The sequence below is a fragment of the Microcaecilia unicolor genome, chromosome 2 (genome assembly GCF_901765095.1).
Source record: "Microcaecilia unicolor chromosome 2, aMicUni1.1, whole genome shotgun sequence".
In the NCBI taxonomy this organism is placed as follows: domain Eukaryota; kingdom Metazoa; phylum Chordata; class Amphibia; order Gymnophiona; family Siphonopidae; genus Microcaecilia; species Microcaecilia unicolor.
In genome coordinates this window covers 304780783-304794257 of record NC_044032.1, presented here as the reverse complement: position 1 = coordinate 304794257, position 13475 = coordinate 304780783, and the positions used below count along the sequence as shown (strand labels likewise).

At 52.2% G+C, this 13475-nt stretch overlaps 1 protein-coding gene across 1 annotated transcript in view; it reads left to right on the top strand.

Moving 5' to 3' along the window:
* The window catches only part of KDM4C (lysine demethylase 4C), an 865731-nt gene that overhangs the window by 449366 nt on the left and 402890 nt on the right, over positions 1-13475 (top strand). The gene's annotated exons all lie outside the window — the stretch shown is intronic.

The window sequence follows — 13475 nt, the reverse complement described above, 5'->3', positions numbered from 1 at the left end:
TTTTAATTGTTTGTGTGTTGCCTATTTCATTTCAACTTTATGAAATCATAGCCACAGATCCAGGAGCAGCAGAATGCCTTTGTTTGGTTGGTGAGGGTCCTTCCTCCAGTCAGCCAACAAACATCTGCTCTTGCCCTCTTCTCTCTCATCTGCTTTTAGCCCCACCTTTCCTCTGTCTCCCTGCGTCTGCTTTCCCCTGCTCCTTCCTTGTGAGTGTTTGTTTGTTTATTTTAAGAAGGGGGTGACATTTTAGTGATCAGTGTTAGGAAGAGAAGAGAGGCATAAAGAATGAAGGGGGAGGATGAAAGAGTAAAACATTCTCCGAGGACAAGCAGGCTGCTTGTTCTCACTGATGGGTTGATGTCCAACGGCAGCCCCAGGTCCGGAATTCTTCCTAACAACAAAGTTTGCTACAGCTCTCGTGCGCACAAGTGCACGCACCGCGCATGTGCGGCCATCTTCCCGCCCATCGCGCGAACGTGCCCCTCAGTCTCTTTTTTATCACGGTCAGGGTGGCTGTTTTTTGGTCGCTCTGCGCCTCAGGAGAGAGCCCTTGGGGTTTTTACCTTCTTTTTTCCTCGTTTTCGCGAGTTCGCTAGCTTGTTTTCTGGTTTTCAAAAAAAAATGAAAAAAATAAAAAAAGTTAAACTTAGCCGCCCTTCTCTTTAGTTTGCTGTAGTTTTTTTTTTGTTTTCGTTTCATGTGTGGCCCTGTTGGCCGCCCGTACGCGATTTTGTTGTTCCATTCTTTTTGGCGCCATTGCGTCTTTTGATTTCGCCGCTGCAATTTTTCCGTCAATGTCATTGAAGATTGCCAGTGGCTTCAAGAAGTGCACTCAGTGAGACCCGGGCAATCTCAGTCACTGAGCCACACGCTTCGTGTATTCAGTGTCTTGGGGCGAGTCACTGCCCCAACGCTTGTACTTTGTGTTGTGGCCTTAAAAAGCGGACACAAGCGTGGAGTTTAGCTCAGTGGGAGCACCTGTTCCATGCTTTGCCCGGTCCTGTTCCATGCTTTGCCCGGTCCTTCGACGTCGGCAGCGGTACTGGGATTGGCGGCATCAATTTCGGCACCGGAGAGTGCATCGACGTCCGGAGCGCAGGTAATGGCTATCCAGAGACCATCTCACACTGGCAGCAGTGGGCCATCGAGTGGGTCTCCACCTGCCTCGAGGACCCCTGCGGTGCAGGCCCATCGAGACCAACCTTCTTCGGACCCGACCCGAGGAGACGTTTGAATTCAACGTCTTCCTCATCTATACCCGAGACCGTGCTTCGTGCGAAGGCGAAGAAGCACCTACATCGGTCACCCTCCTGCCACGGTACCAAGATATCCGGGACGCCGAAGGATTTGGCACCCGTGAAGCATCGACGCCGGGAGGAACGCTGACCCTCCATTCAGGAGGTGTCGATGCACACTTCTCAGGACAGCCCGGTACCGCCTCCGCCTCCTCAGCAGATTCGGACTTCGACTCCTGCACTGACTCTCCAGCCTTTCTCCACAGCCACTCTTGACGAGCGCCTCGAAGCTGTTCTTCCAGGGATCCTGGAAAGGCTACTGCGATGGTTTCGACGTCAGTGGAGGAAGCTTCATCGCCGTCGGCACGGGAGTCTACTTCTCGACACCGTCATCGAGGACATCGCTCCTCGGCGTTGAGACGGGCCTGGCTTCAGACTGTGGTCAGAGAGATCGTGTCTGATACCGAGGAAGAGGCCTTATGGGAGGCAGAGGAGGACCCAAGATATTTCTCGGATGAGGAGTCTTGTGGTCTTCCTTCTGATCCTACTCCTTCACCAGAGAGAAAGCTTTCTCCCCCCGAGAGTTTGTCTTTTCGTCTTTTGTCCTGGAAATGTCTACGGACATTCCTTTCCCATTGGTCACTAAGGATGAGCCCAGGGCTGAGATGTTCGAGGTCCTGTACTATCCTTCACCACCTAAGGAGTCATCCACTGTTCCCCTACATAATGCCTTTAAGCAGACATTGATGGCGAACTGGATGAAACCACTAACTAATCTCACCATCCTTAAAAAAGTTGAGTCCCAGTACTGGATTCATGGGGACCTGGAGTTGATGAAGACCCAGTTGCCTCATGACTCTGGGGTTGTTGATTCCGCTCTCAAGAGAGCCAAGAGTTCTAGGGATTACGCCTCCCGTTCCACCAGGGCAAGAAGGGCTGGGATTCTATTCCAGGTACTTCCTTGTGCGTAAGAAAACAGAGGGGATGCTTCCCATCCTAGACCTAAGGGCCCTGATCAAATATCTGATTCGAGAAAAGTTCAGGATGCTTTTCATGGGCACCCTTCTTCCCATGATTCAGGAAAACGATTGACTATGCTCTCTGGGCTTGAAAGATGCTTATACACATATTCCGATACTGCCAGCTCACAGGCAGTATCTCCGATTCCGTCTGGGAACACAGCACTTTCAGTATTGTGTACTGCCCTTTGGTCTCGCCTCCGTGCCCCGGGTGTTCACCAAATGCCTGGCGATAGTGGCAGCGTCTCTACGCAAGTTGGGAGTGCATGTCTTCCCTTATCTCGACAATTGGCTGGTGAAGAGCACTTCCGAGCACTTTCGAGGCAGATGACTCTCAAACTCCTGGAGCTACTCGGGTTTGTTATCAATTATCCAAAGTCCCATCTTCTTCCAGTCCAACAACCAGAATTCATAGGAGCTCTGCTGGACTCCAAGACGGCTCACGCTTACCTCCCCGAAGCAAGGGCAGGCAATCTTCTGTCCCTCGTTTCCTGGGTCAGAGCGTCTCAGCAGATCACAGCTCGGCAGATGTTGAGATTGTTGGGCCATATGGCCTCCACAGTTCATGTGACTCCCATGGCCCGCCTTCACTTGAGATCAGCTCAATGGACCCTAGCTTCCCGGTGGTATCAGGCTGCGGGGGATCTAGAGGATGTTATCCAGCTGTCCACAGAGTTTCTAAATTCCCTCTATTGGTGGACAATTCGATCCAATTGGACCATGGGACGTCCCTTTCTAATTCCTCAGCCACAAAAGGTGCTGACAACAGATGCGTCTCTTCTGGGGTGGGGAGCTCATGTCGATGGGCTCCACACTCAAGGAGTTTGGTCCCTCCAGGAAACCGGTCTTCAGATCAACCTCCTGGAGCTGAGAACGGTCCGGAATGCGCTAAAGGCTTTCAGAGATCGGCTGTCCAATCAAATCATTCAAATTCAGACAGACAATCAGGTTGCCATGTACTACATCAACAAGCAGGGGGGCACCGGATCTCGCCCCCTGTGTCAGGATGCCGTTCAGATGTGGCTTTGGGCTCGCCGGCACGGCATGTTTCTCCAAGCCACCTATCTGACGGGCGTAAACAACAGTCTGGCCGACAGATTGAGCAGGATAATGCAACCTCACGAGTGGTCGCTCAGCTCGGGCGTGGTACGCAAGATCTTCCGAGCGTGGAGCACCCCCTCGGTGGATCTTTTTGCCACTCAGCCCAATCACAAGGTCCCTCAGTTCTGTTCCAGACTTCAGGCCCATGGCAAAGTAGCCTCAGATGCCTTTCTCCTACATTGGGGCAAGGGCCTCCTGTATGCATATCCTCCCATACCTTTGGTAGGGAACACTTTGTTGAAACTCAAGCAGGATCATGGAACCATGATTCTGATCGCTCCCTTCTGGCCGTGTCAGATTTGGTTCCCACTTCTACTGGAGTTGTCCTCCGAAGAACCGTGGAGATTGGAGTGTTTTCCAACCCTCATTACTCAGAATGAGGGGGCGCTTCTGCATCCCAACCTCCGGTCCCTGGCTCTCACGGCCTGGATGTTCAGAGTGTAGACTTTGCCTCCTTGGGTCTGTTGGAGGGTGTCTCCCGAGTCCTGCTTGCTTCCAGGAAAGATTCCACTAAAAAGAGTTACTCTTTTAAATGGAGGAGGTTTGCCGTCTGGTGTGACAGGAAGGCCCTAGACCCTCTCTCTTGTCTTACACAGACCCTTCTTTAATACCTTCTGCACTTGTCTGAGTCTGGTCTTAAGACTAACTCCGTAAGAGTTCATCTTACTGCAGTTAGTGCTTATCATTATCGTGTAGAAGGTAAGCCTATCTTTTGACAGCCTTTAGTTGTTTGCTTCATGAGAGGTTTGCTTTTGTCAAAGCGCCCTGTCAAACCTCCACCGGTGTCATGGGATCTCAATGTTGTTCTCACCCAGCTGATGAAACCTCCTTTTGAGCAGCTGAATTCCTGCCATCTGAAGTACTTGACCTGGAAGGTCATTTTCTTGGTGGCTGTTACTTCAGCTCGTAGAGTCAATGAGCTCTAAGCCTTGGTAGCCCATGCTGCATATACTAAATTTCATCATAACAGAGGAGGCCTCCGCACTCACCCTAAGTTCTTGCCCAATGTGGTGTCGGAGTTCCATCTTGCCAACATTTTTCCCCGTCCTCATACCCGCCCTGTTGAAAGTCAGTTGCACACATTGGACTGCAAAAGAGCATTGGCCTTCTATCTGGAGCGGACACGCCCATTCAGACAGTCCGTCCAAATGTTTGTTTCTTTTGATCCCAATAGAAGGGGAGTGGGTGTCAGTAAACGCACCATTTCAAATTGGCTAGCAGATTGCATATCCTTCACTTACGCCCAAGCTGGGCTGACTCATGAGGGTCATGTCACGGCTCTTAGTGTTCGAGCCACGGCAGCATCAGTGGCCCACTTGAAGTCAGCCACTATAGAAGAGATTTGCAAGGCTGTGACGTGGTCATCTGTCCACATATTCACATCTCATTACTACCTTCAGCAGGATACCCGACGCGGCAGTCGGTGCTGCAGAATCTGTTTGGGGTCTAGAATCCAACTCCACCCCCCTAGGCCCATTTTTGTTCTATTCCAGGCTGCACTCTCAGTTAGTTGTTATTTTTCAGGTCAATCTATGTTATGTCCTAGCCGTTGCGAGGCCCAATTGACCCTGTTTGTTGTTTTGAGTGAGCCTGGGGGCTGGGGATACCCCATCAGTGAGGACAAGCAGCCTGCTTGTCCTCGGAGAAAGGGAACGATACATACCTGTAGCAGGTATTCCCCGAGGACAGCAGGCTGATTGTTTTCACCAACCCGCCCGCCTCCCCTTTGGAGTTGTCTCTTCCCTTGTCTTGCTTTTGTAAGTTGACTGAGGGGCACGTTCGCGCGACGTGTGGGAAGATGGCTGTGGATGCGCGGTGCGTGCACTCATGCGCACGATGGCTAGCAAACTTTGTTGCTAGGAAGAATTCCGGACCTGGGCCTGCCGTCGGACGTCAACCCATCAGTGAGAGCAATCAGCCTGCTGTTCTCGGAGAATACCTGCTACAGGTACAGTGGGGGAAATAAGTATTTGATCCCTTGCTGATTTTGTAAGTTTGCCCACTGACAAAGACATGAGCAGCCCATAATTGAAGGGTAGGTTATTGGTAACAGTGAGAGATAGCACATCACAAATTAAATCCGGAAAATCACATTGTGGAAAGTATATGAATTTATTTGCATTCTGCAGAGGGAAATAAGTATTTAATCCCTCTGGCAAACAAGACCTAATACTTGGTGGCAAAACCCTTGTTGGCAAGCACAGCGGTCAGACGTCTTCTGTAGTTGATGATGAGGTTTGCACACATGTCAGGAGGAATTTTGGTCCACTCCTCTTTGCAGATCATCTCTAAATCATTAAGAGTTCTGGGCTGTCGCTTGGCAACTCGCATCTTCAGCTCCCTCCATAAATTTTCAATGGGATTAAGGTCTGGTGACTGGCTAGGCCACTCCATGACCCTAATGTGCTTCTTCCTGAGCCACTCCTTTGTTGCCTTGGCTGTATGTTTTGGGTCATTGTCGTGCTGGAAGACCCAGCCACGACCCATTTTTAAGGCCCTGGCGGAGGGAAGGAGGTTGTCACTCAGAATTGTACGGTACATGGCCCCATCCATTCTCCCATTGATGCGGTGAAGTAGTCCTGTGCCCTTAGCAGAGAAACACCCCCAAAACATAACATTTCCACCTCCATGCTTGACAGTGGGGACGGTGTTCTTTGGGTCATAGGCAGCATTTCTCTTCCTCCAAACACGGCGAGTTGAGTTCATGCCAAAGAGCTCAATTTTTGTCTCATCTGACCACAGCACCTTCTCCCAATCACTCTCGGCATCATCCAGGTGTTCACTGGCAAACTTCAGACGGGCCGTCACATGTGCCTTCCGGAACAGGGGGACCTTGCGGGCACTGCAGGATTGCAATCCGTTATGTCGTAATGTGTTACCAATGGTTTTCGTGGTGACAGTGGTCCCAGCTGCCTTGAGATCATTGACAAGTTCCCCCCTTGTAGTTGTAGGCTGATTTCTAACCTTCCTCATGATCAAGGATACCCCACGAGGTGAGATTTTGCGTGGAGCCCCAGATCTTTGTCGATTGACAGTCATTTTGTACTTCTTCCATTTTCTTACTATGGCACCAACAGTTGTCTCCTTCTCGCCCAGCGTCTTACTGATGGTTTTGTAGCCCATTCCAGCCTTGTGCAGGTGTATGATCTTGTCCCTGACATCCTTAGACAGCTCCTTGCTCTTGGCCATTTTGTAGAGGTTAGAGTCTGACTGATTCACTGAGTCTGTGGACAGGTGTCTTTCATACAGGTGACCATTGCCGACAGCTGTCTGTCATGCAGGTAACGAGTTGATTTGGAGCATCTACCTGGTCTGTAGGGGCCAGATCTCTTACTGGTTGGTGGGGGATCAAATACTTATTTCCCTCTGCAGAATGCAAATAAATTGATATACTTTCCACAATGTGATTTTCCGGATTTAATTTGTGATGTGCTATCTCTCACTGTTACCAATAACCTACCCTTCAATTATGGGCTGCTCATGTCTTTGTCAGTGGGCAAACTTACAAAATCAGCAAGGGATCAAATACTTATTTCCCCCACTGTATGTATCTTTCGCTGTCTTGAAGGAAGGAGATGATAATGGGATCTGAGGGTAGAAGGGCAAAGATGTGGGGGATAAGGTATTTGAAAGTGAAAGAAAAGGGTATAAGAGCTAGAGGGAAGAAAAGGAGGATGATCCAGGAGACTGGACCCACTAACACGTTTCTAGTGCAAGACTTTTCACTTATACACATATAATCATTCAAACATTCTTAGATGCCCTTATTCATATCCCTCGTATTCCCTTCAATTCCTTCTCTCCTATGCTCCTCCCCAACAATCTTTACAATCACACACACACATACTACAACCTCTCTGATCCCATACCACTCGGCCCACAGTGACACTGGCATGTTTATATACATTAAGTAGTACCTTATCTCCAATCTCTTATTCTACTTCTTCTTTGGATTCATAATGCAGAAAAACTTTCCTCTTCTCCATAGGCTGATGATACAATTAATCTAAGGGCAGTAGTGGATCCTCAGGCCACATCCTCTTCCCTGTACATGGGCTGGAGTGTTGTGGTTATTATTTATTTATTTTTGACTCGCATCTTCTTCAGTTGTAGCTCAAGGCAAGTTACATTCACATATAATAGGTATTTTCCTGTCCTTGGAGGACTCACAATTGTTTGATACCTGAGGCTATGGAGAATTACCATCTATACTTGAATGTAGAGGCCATGGAAAATTGCCTTATAAACTCGAATATAAACTGAGATTTTTGGTCAAAAAGAGGGTCTCGGTTTATATTTGAATCTCTCTCCCCCTCCCCCCCAGCAGCAGCAGCATTGCTATACTCCCCCACCCCCTGCCGTGCTGACAGGAATTTCTTCCTCCACCCCGATGACTGGCATTTCATTTACCTAACCAACTCCTCCTTATCACCATTTGATCAGATCTCCCTCCCAATATGCCCAACTCCCTGATCAAAAGTCTCAAATATCCCCTGTCAAGGGCCTCTTTAAGTACCACCACTCCCATGTCCCCACCCACATCCAGGACTTACCCAGAGGCAAGGCCTGGTGGTCCAGTTGCAAGGAGCAGGAGCAGTCCCACTCCACTCCCACGGTAAATATGTCATTCTCCGAGGACAAGCAGGCTGCTTGTTCTCACTGATGGGTGACGTCCACGGCAGCCCCTCCAATCGGAACACTTCCTAGCAAAGTCCTTTGCTAGTCCTCGCGCGCCGATGCGCACCGCGCATGCGCGGCCGTCTTCCCGCCCGAACCGGCTCGTGCCGGCCACTCTTCTTTTGTCCGCGCTCGGTACGGTCGTGTTTCGCCGTTCGCGCCCCAAAGTTGACCTCGCGCGTCGTTTATCGACTTCGTTCTAAAAAAAAAAAAGGTGTCGGAAGGAGACATTTATGGTTTTCTTCCTTCCCGTACTTCCAGTCTTTGCCCCGGTAAGTTTTCTTTCGTCGTCGGGGTAGGCCCTATTTAGGCCTCGGTCGAAGTTTTTTTTTTCCCCCTAATTTTGCGGTGCCATTTTCGCCATTTCGAGTTTGATCTCGCCGGCGCGATTTTTCCGCCCATGACATCGAAGTCTTCCAGCGGCTTCAAGAAGTGCACCTAGTGCGCCCGGGTAATCTCGCTCACTGACAGGCACGCGTCGTGTCTTAAGTGTCTGGGGGCTGGGCACTGCCCTCAGGCCTGTAGTCTGTGTTCCCTTTTACAAAAGCGGACTCAGGTAGCGAGATTAGCCAAGAGGAACATTTTGTTCTCGGGCTCTTCGTCGGCGTCGGCATCGGCACCGGGAGTATCGACTGCTTCGACGTCGTCGGCGCCTGGACCTTCATCTTCGCCCCCGATTGCATCGAGGCATCGGCCCTCTGCATCGGGGCTACATCGAAAGGCTGCGTCGGCGTCGGTGGTATCGAGACCTCCTCGTCTGCTGATGTCGTTGGACGGTGGTGCTTCGTCTGGAGTGCAGGTGAGGGCTGTCTATTCCCCTGCTGGTGGCGGTGAGCCTTCGGGTGGGTCTCCCCCCATCCCGAGGGCTCCTGCGGTACAGCCCCCCCGAGACCGACCTCCTTCGGTCTCGGCCCCGAGGAAGCGACGGCTGGATTCTACGTCCTCCTCATCGGTGCCGGGAAGCTCCGGTGACATGCTTCGTCCCAAGAAGTCGAAGAAGCATCGTCACCGGTCCCCTTCCCGTGTCGGCACCGAGAGCTCTGGGTCACCGAGGGAGTCGGCACCCAGTAGGCATCGGCACCGAGAGGACCGCTCGCCCTCTGTTCAAGAGGTGTCGATGCGCTCCCCTTTGGACAGCCCGGAACAGCCTCCACACCCGGAACAGAATCTGACATCGACGCCTGCATCGGCTTCCATGCCTTTTTCTACAGCCGCTCTGAACGAGAGTCTCCGGGCCGTTCTCCCAGAGATCCTGGGAGAGCTGTTGCGCCCTACCCCTCCGGTACCGGGGGTGCTTGCGCCACCGGTACCGTCGAGCGAGGCGCCGGCTGGCCCATTGCCCGGTGTGAGGTCTCCGGCATCAGTGCCGCGTGCGGTACCGACTGCGGTAGCCTCCCAGGAAGGCTCCACGACTACGTCGGCAGAGGGAGCTTCGCCGGTGCGGGCGAGGAAGTCTACCTCTCGACGCTCCCACCGTGGCCGTGGTTCCACGGAGTCGAGCCGGGCACAGTTGCAGACACAGGTCAGTGAACTTGTGTCTGACACCGAGGGTGAGGCCTCGTGGGAAGAAGAAGAAGACATCAGATATTTCTCTGACGAGGAGTCTGAGGGTCTCCCTTCTGATCCCACTCCCTCTCCTGAAAGACAGCTTTCTCCCCCCGAGAGTCTGTCTTTCGCTTCCTTTGTCCGGGAGATGTCTACGGCCATCCCCTTCCCGGTGGTTGTGGAGGACGAGCCCAGGGCTGAAATGTTTGAGCTCCTGGACTATCCTTCTCCACCTAAGGAAGCGTCCACAGTACCCATGCATCATGTCCTCAAAAAGACATTGCTGGCGAACTGGACCAAGCCATTAAGTAATCCCCACATCCCCAAGAAGATTGAGTCCCAGTACCGAATCCATGGGGACCCAGAGCTGATGCGCACTCAGTTGCCTCACGACTCTGGAGTTGTGGATTTAGCCCTAAAGAAGGCCAAGAGTTCAAGGGAGCATGCTTCGGCGCCCCCGGGCAAGGACTCTAGAACCTTGGACTCCTTTGGGAGGAAGGCCTACCATTCTTCTATGCTCGTGGCCAAGATTCAGTCCTACCAGCTCTACACGAGCATACACATGCGGAACAATGTGCGGCAGTTGGCGGGCTTGGTGGATAAGCTCCCCCCTGAGCAAGCCAAGCCATTTCAGGAGGTGGTCAGTTAGCTGAAGGCGTGCAGAAAATTCCTGGCCAGAGGGGTGTATGACACCTTTGATGTTGCGTCCAGGGCCGCTGCTCAAGGTGTGGTGATGCGCAGACTCTCATGGCTGCGTGCCTCCGACCTGGAGAATAGAATCCAGCAGCGGATTGCGGACTCGCCTTGCCGTGCGGATAATATTTTTGGAGAGAAAGTCGAACAGGTGGTAGAGCAACTCCACCAGCGGGACACCGCATTCGACAAGTTCTCCCGCCGGCAGCCTTCAGCCTCTACCTCTACAGGTAGAAGATTTTTGGGGGGAAGGAAGACTGTTCCCTACTCTTCTGGCAAGCATAGGTACAATCCTCCTTCTCGACAGCCTGCGGCCCAGGCTAAGCCCCAGCGCGCTCGCTCTCGTCAGCAGCGTGCGCCTCAGCAAGGCCCCTCGGCTCCCCAGCAAAAGCAAGGGACGAGCTTTTGACTGGCTCCAGCAGAGCATAGCCGACATCCAAGTGTCAGTGCCGGGCGACCTACCAGTCGGGGGGAGGTTGAAAGCTTTTCACCTAAGGTGGCCTCTCATAACCTCCGATCAGTGGGTTCTCCAAATAGTCCGGCAAGGATACACCCTCAATTTGGCCTCAAAACCTCCAAATTGTCCACCGGGAGCTCAGTCTTACAGCTTCCAGCACAAGCAGGTACTTGCAGAGGAACTCTCCGCCCTTCTCAGCGCCAATGCGGTCGAGCCCGTGCCATCCGGGCAAGAAGGGCTGGGATTCTATTCCAGGTACTTCCTTGTGGAAAAGAAAACAGGGGGGATGCGTCCCATCCTAGACCTAAGGGCCCTGAACAAATATCTGGTCAAAGAAAAGTTCAGGATGCTTTCCCTGGGCACTCTTCTCCCCATGATTCAGGAAAACGATTGGCTATGCTCTCTGGACTTGAAGGACGCCTACACGCACATCCCGATACTGCCAGCTCACAGATAGTATCTGCGATTTCAGCTGGGCACACGTCACTTCCAGTACTGTGTGCTACCCTTTGGGCTCGCCTCTGCGCCCAGAGTGTTCACCAAGTGCTTGGCTGTAGTAGCAGCGGCACTTCGCAGGCTGGGGTACACGTGTTCCCATATCTCGACGATTGGCTGGTGAAGAACACATCCGAGGCAGGAACTCTGCAGTCCATGCAGATGACTATTCGCCTCCTGGATCTACTGGGGTTTGTGATAAATTACCCAAAGTCCCATCTTCTCCCAGTGCAGAAACTCGAATTCATAGGAGCTCTGCTGGATTCTCAGACGGCTCGCGCCTATCTCCCAGAGACGAGAGCCAGCAACTTGTTGTCCCTCGTCTCGCGGGTGCGAGCGTCCCAGCAGATCACAGCTCGGCAGATGTTGAGATTGCTGGGCCACATGGCCTCCACAGTTCATGTGACTCCCATGGCCCGCCTTCACATGAGATCTGCTCAATGGACCCTAGCTGCCCAGTGGTTTCAGGCTGCTGGGGATCTAGAAGACGTGATCCACCTGTCCACGAGTTTTCTCGAATCCCTGTATTGGTGGACAATTTGGTCCAATTTGACTCTGGGACGTCCTTTCCAAATTCCTCAGCAACAAAAAGTGCTGACCACGGATGCGTCTCTCCTGGGATGGGGAGCTCATGTCGATGGGCTTCACACCCAGGGAAGCTGGTCCCTCCAGGAACACGATCTGCAGATCAATCTCCTGGAGTTACAAGCGATCTGGAACGCTCTGAAGGCTTTCAGAGATCGGCTGTCCCACCAAATTATCCAAATTCAGACAGACAACCAGGTTGCCATGTACTACGTCAACAAGCAGGGGGGCACCGGATCTCGCCCCCTGTGTCAGGAAGCCGTCAGCATGTGGCTCTGGGCTCGCCGGCACGGCATGGTGCTCCAAGCCACATATCTGGCAGGCGTAAACAACAGTCTGGCCGACAGGTTGAGCAGGATTATGCAACCTCACGAGTGGTCGCTCAATTCCCGTGTAGTGCGACAGATCTTCCAGTGTGGGGCACCCCCTTGGTAGATCTCTTCGCATCGCGAGCCAACCACAAAGTCCCTCAGTTCTGTTCCAGGCTTCAGGCCCACGGCAGACTGGCATCGGATGCCTTCCTCCTGGACTGGGGGGAGGGTCTGCTGTATGCTTATCCTCCCATACCTCTGGTGGGAAGACTTTGTTGAAACTCAAGCAAGACCAAGGCACCATGATTCTGATTGCTCCTTTTTGGCCGCGTCAGATCTGGTTCCCTCTTCTTCTGGAGTTGTCCTCCGAAGAACCGTGGAGATTGGAGTGTTTTTCGACCCTCATCACACAGGACGAAGGGGCGCTTCTGCATCCCAACCTCCGGTCCCTGGCTCTCACGGCCTGGATGTTGAGAGCGTAGACTTTGCCTCTTTGGGTCTGTCAGAGGGTGTCTCCCGCATCTTGCTTGCTTCCAGGAAAGATTCCACTAAGAGGAGTTACTTCTTTCTATGGAGGAGGTTTGCCGTCTGGTGTGACAGCAAGGCCCTAGATCCTCGCTCTTGTCCTACACAGACCCTGCTTGAATACTTTCTGCACTTATCTGAGTCTGGTCTCAAGACCAACTCTGTAAGAGTTCACCTTAGTGCAATCAGTGCATACCATTACCGTGTGGAAGGTAAGCCGATCTCAGGACAGCCTTTAGTTGTTCGCTTCATGAGAGGTTTGCTTTTGTCAAAGGCCCCTGTCAAGCCTCCTACAGTGTCATGGGATCTCAATGTCGTTCTCACCCAGCTGATGAAACCTCCTTTTGAGCCACTGAATTCCTGCCATCTGAAGTACTTGACCTGGAAGGTCATTTTCTTGGTGGCAGTTACTTCAGCTCGTAGGGTCAGTGAGCTTCAGGCCCTGGTAGCTCAGGCCCCTTACACCAAATTTCATCATAACAGAGTAGTCCTCCGCACTCACCCTAAGTTCTTACCAAAGGTTGTGTCGGAGTTCCATCTGAACCAGTCAATTGTCTTGCCAACATTTTTTCCCCGTCCTCATTCCTGCCCTGCTGAACATCAGCTGCACACATTGGACTGCAAGAGAGCATTGGCCTTCTATCTGGAGCGGACACAGCCCAACAGACAGTCCGCCCAATTGTTTGTTTCTTTTGATCCCAACAGGAGGGGAGTGGCTGTGGGAAAACGCACCATATCCAATTAGCTAGCAGATTGCATTTCCTTCACTTACGCCCAGGCTGGGCTGGCTCTTGAGGGTCATGTCACGGCTCATAATGTTAGAGCCATG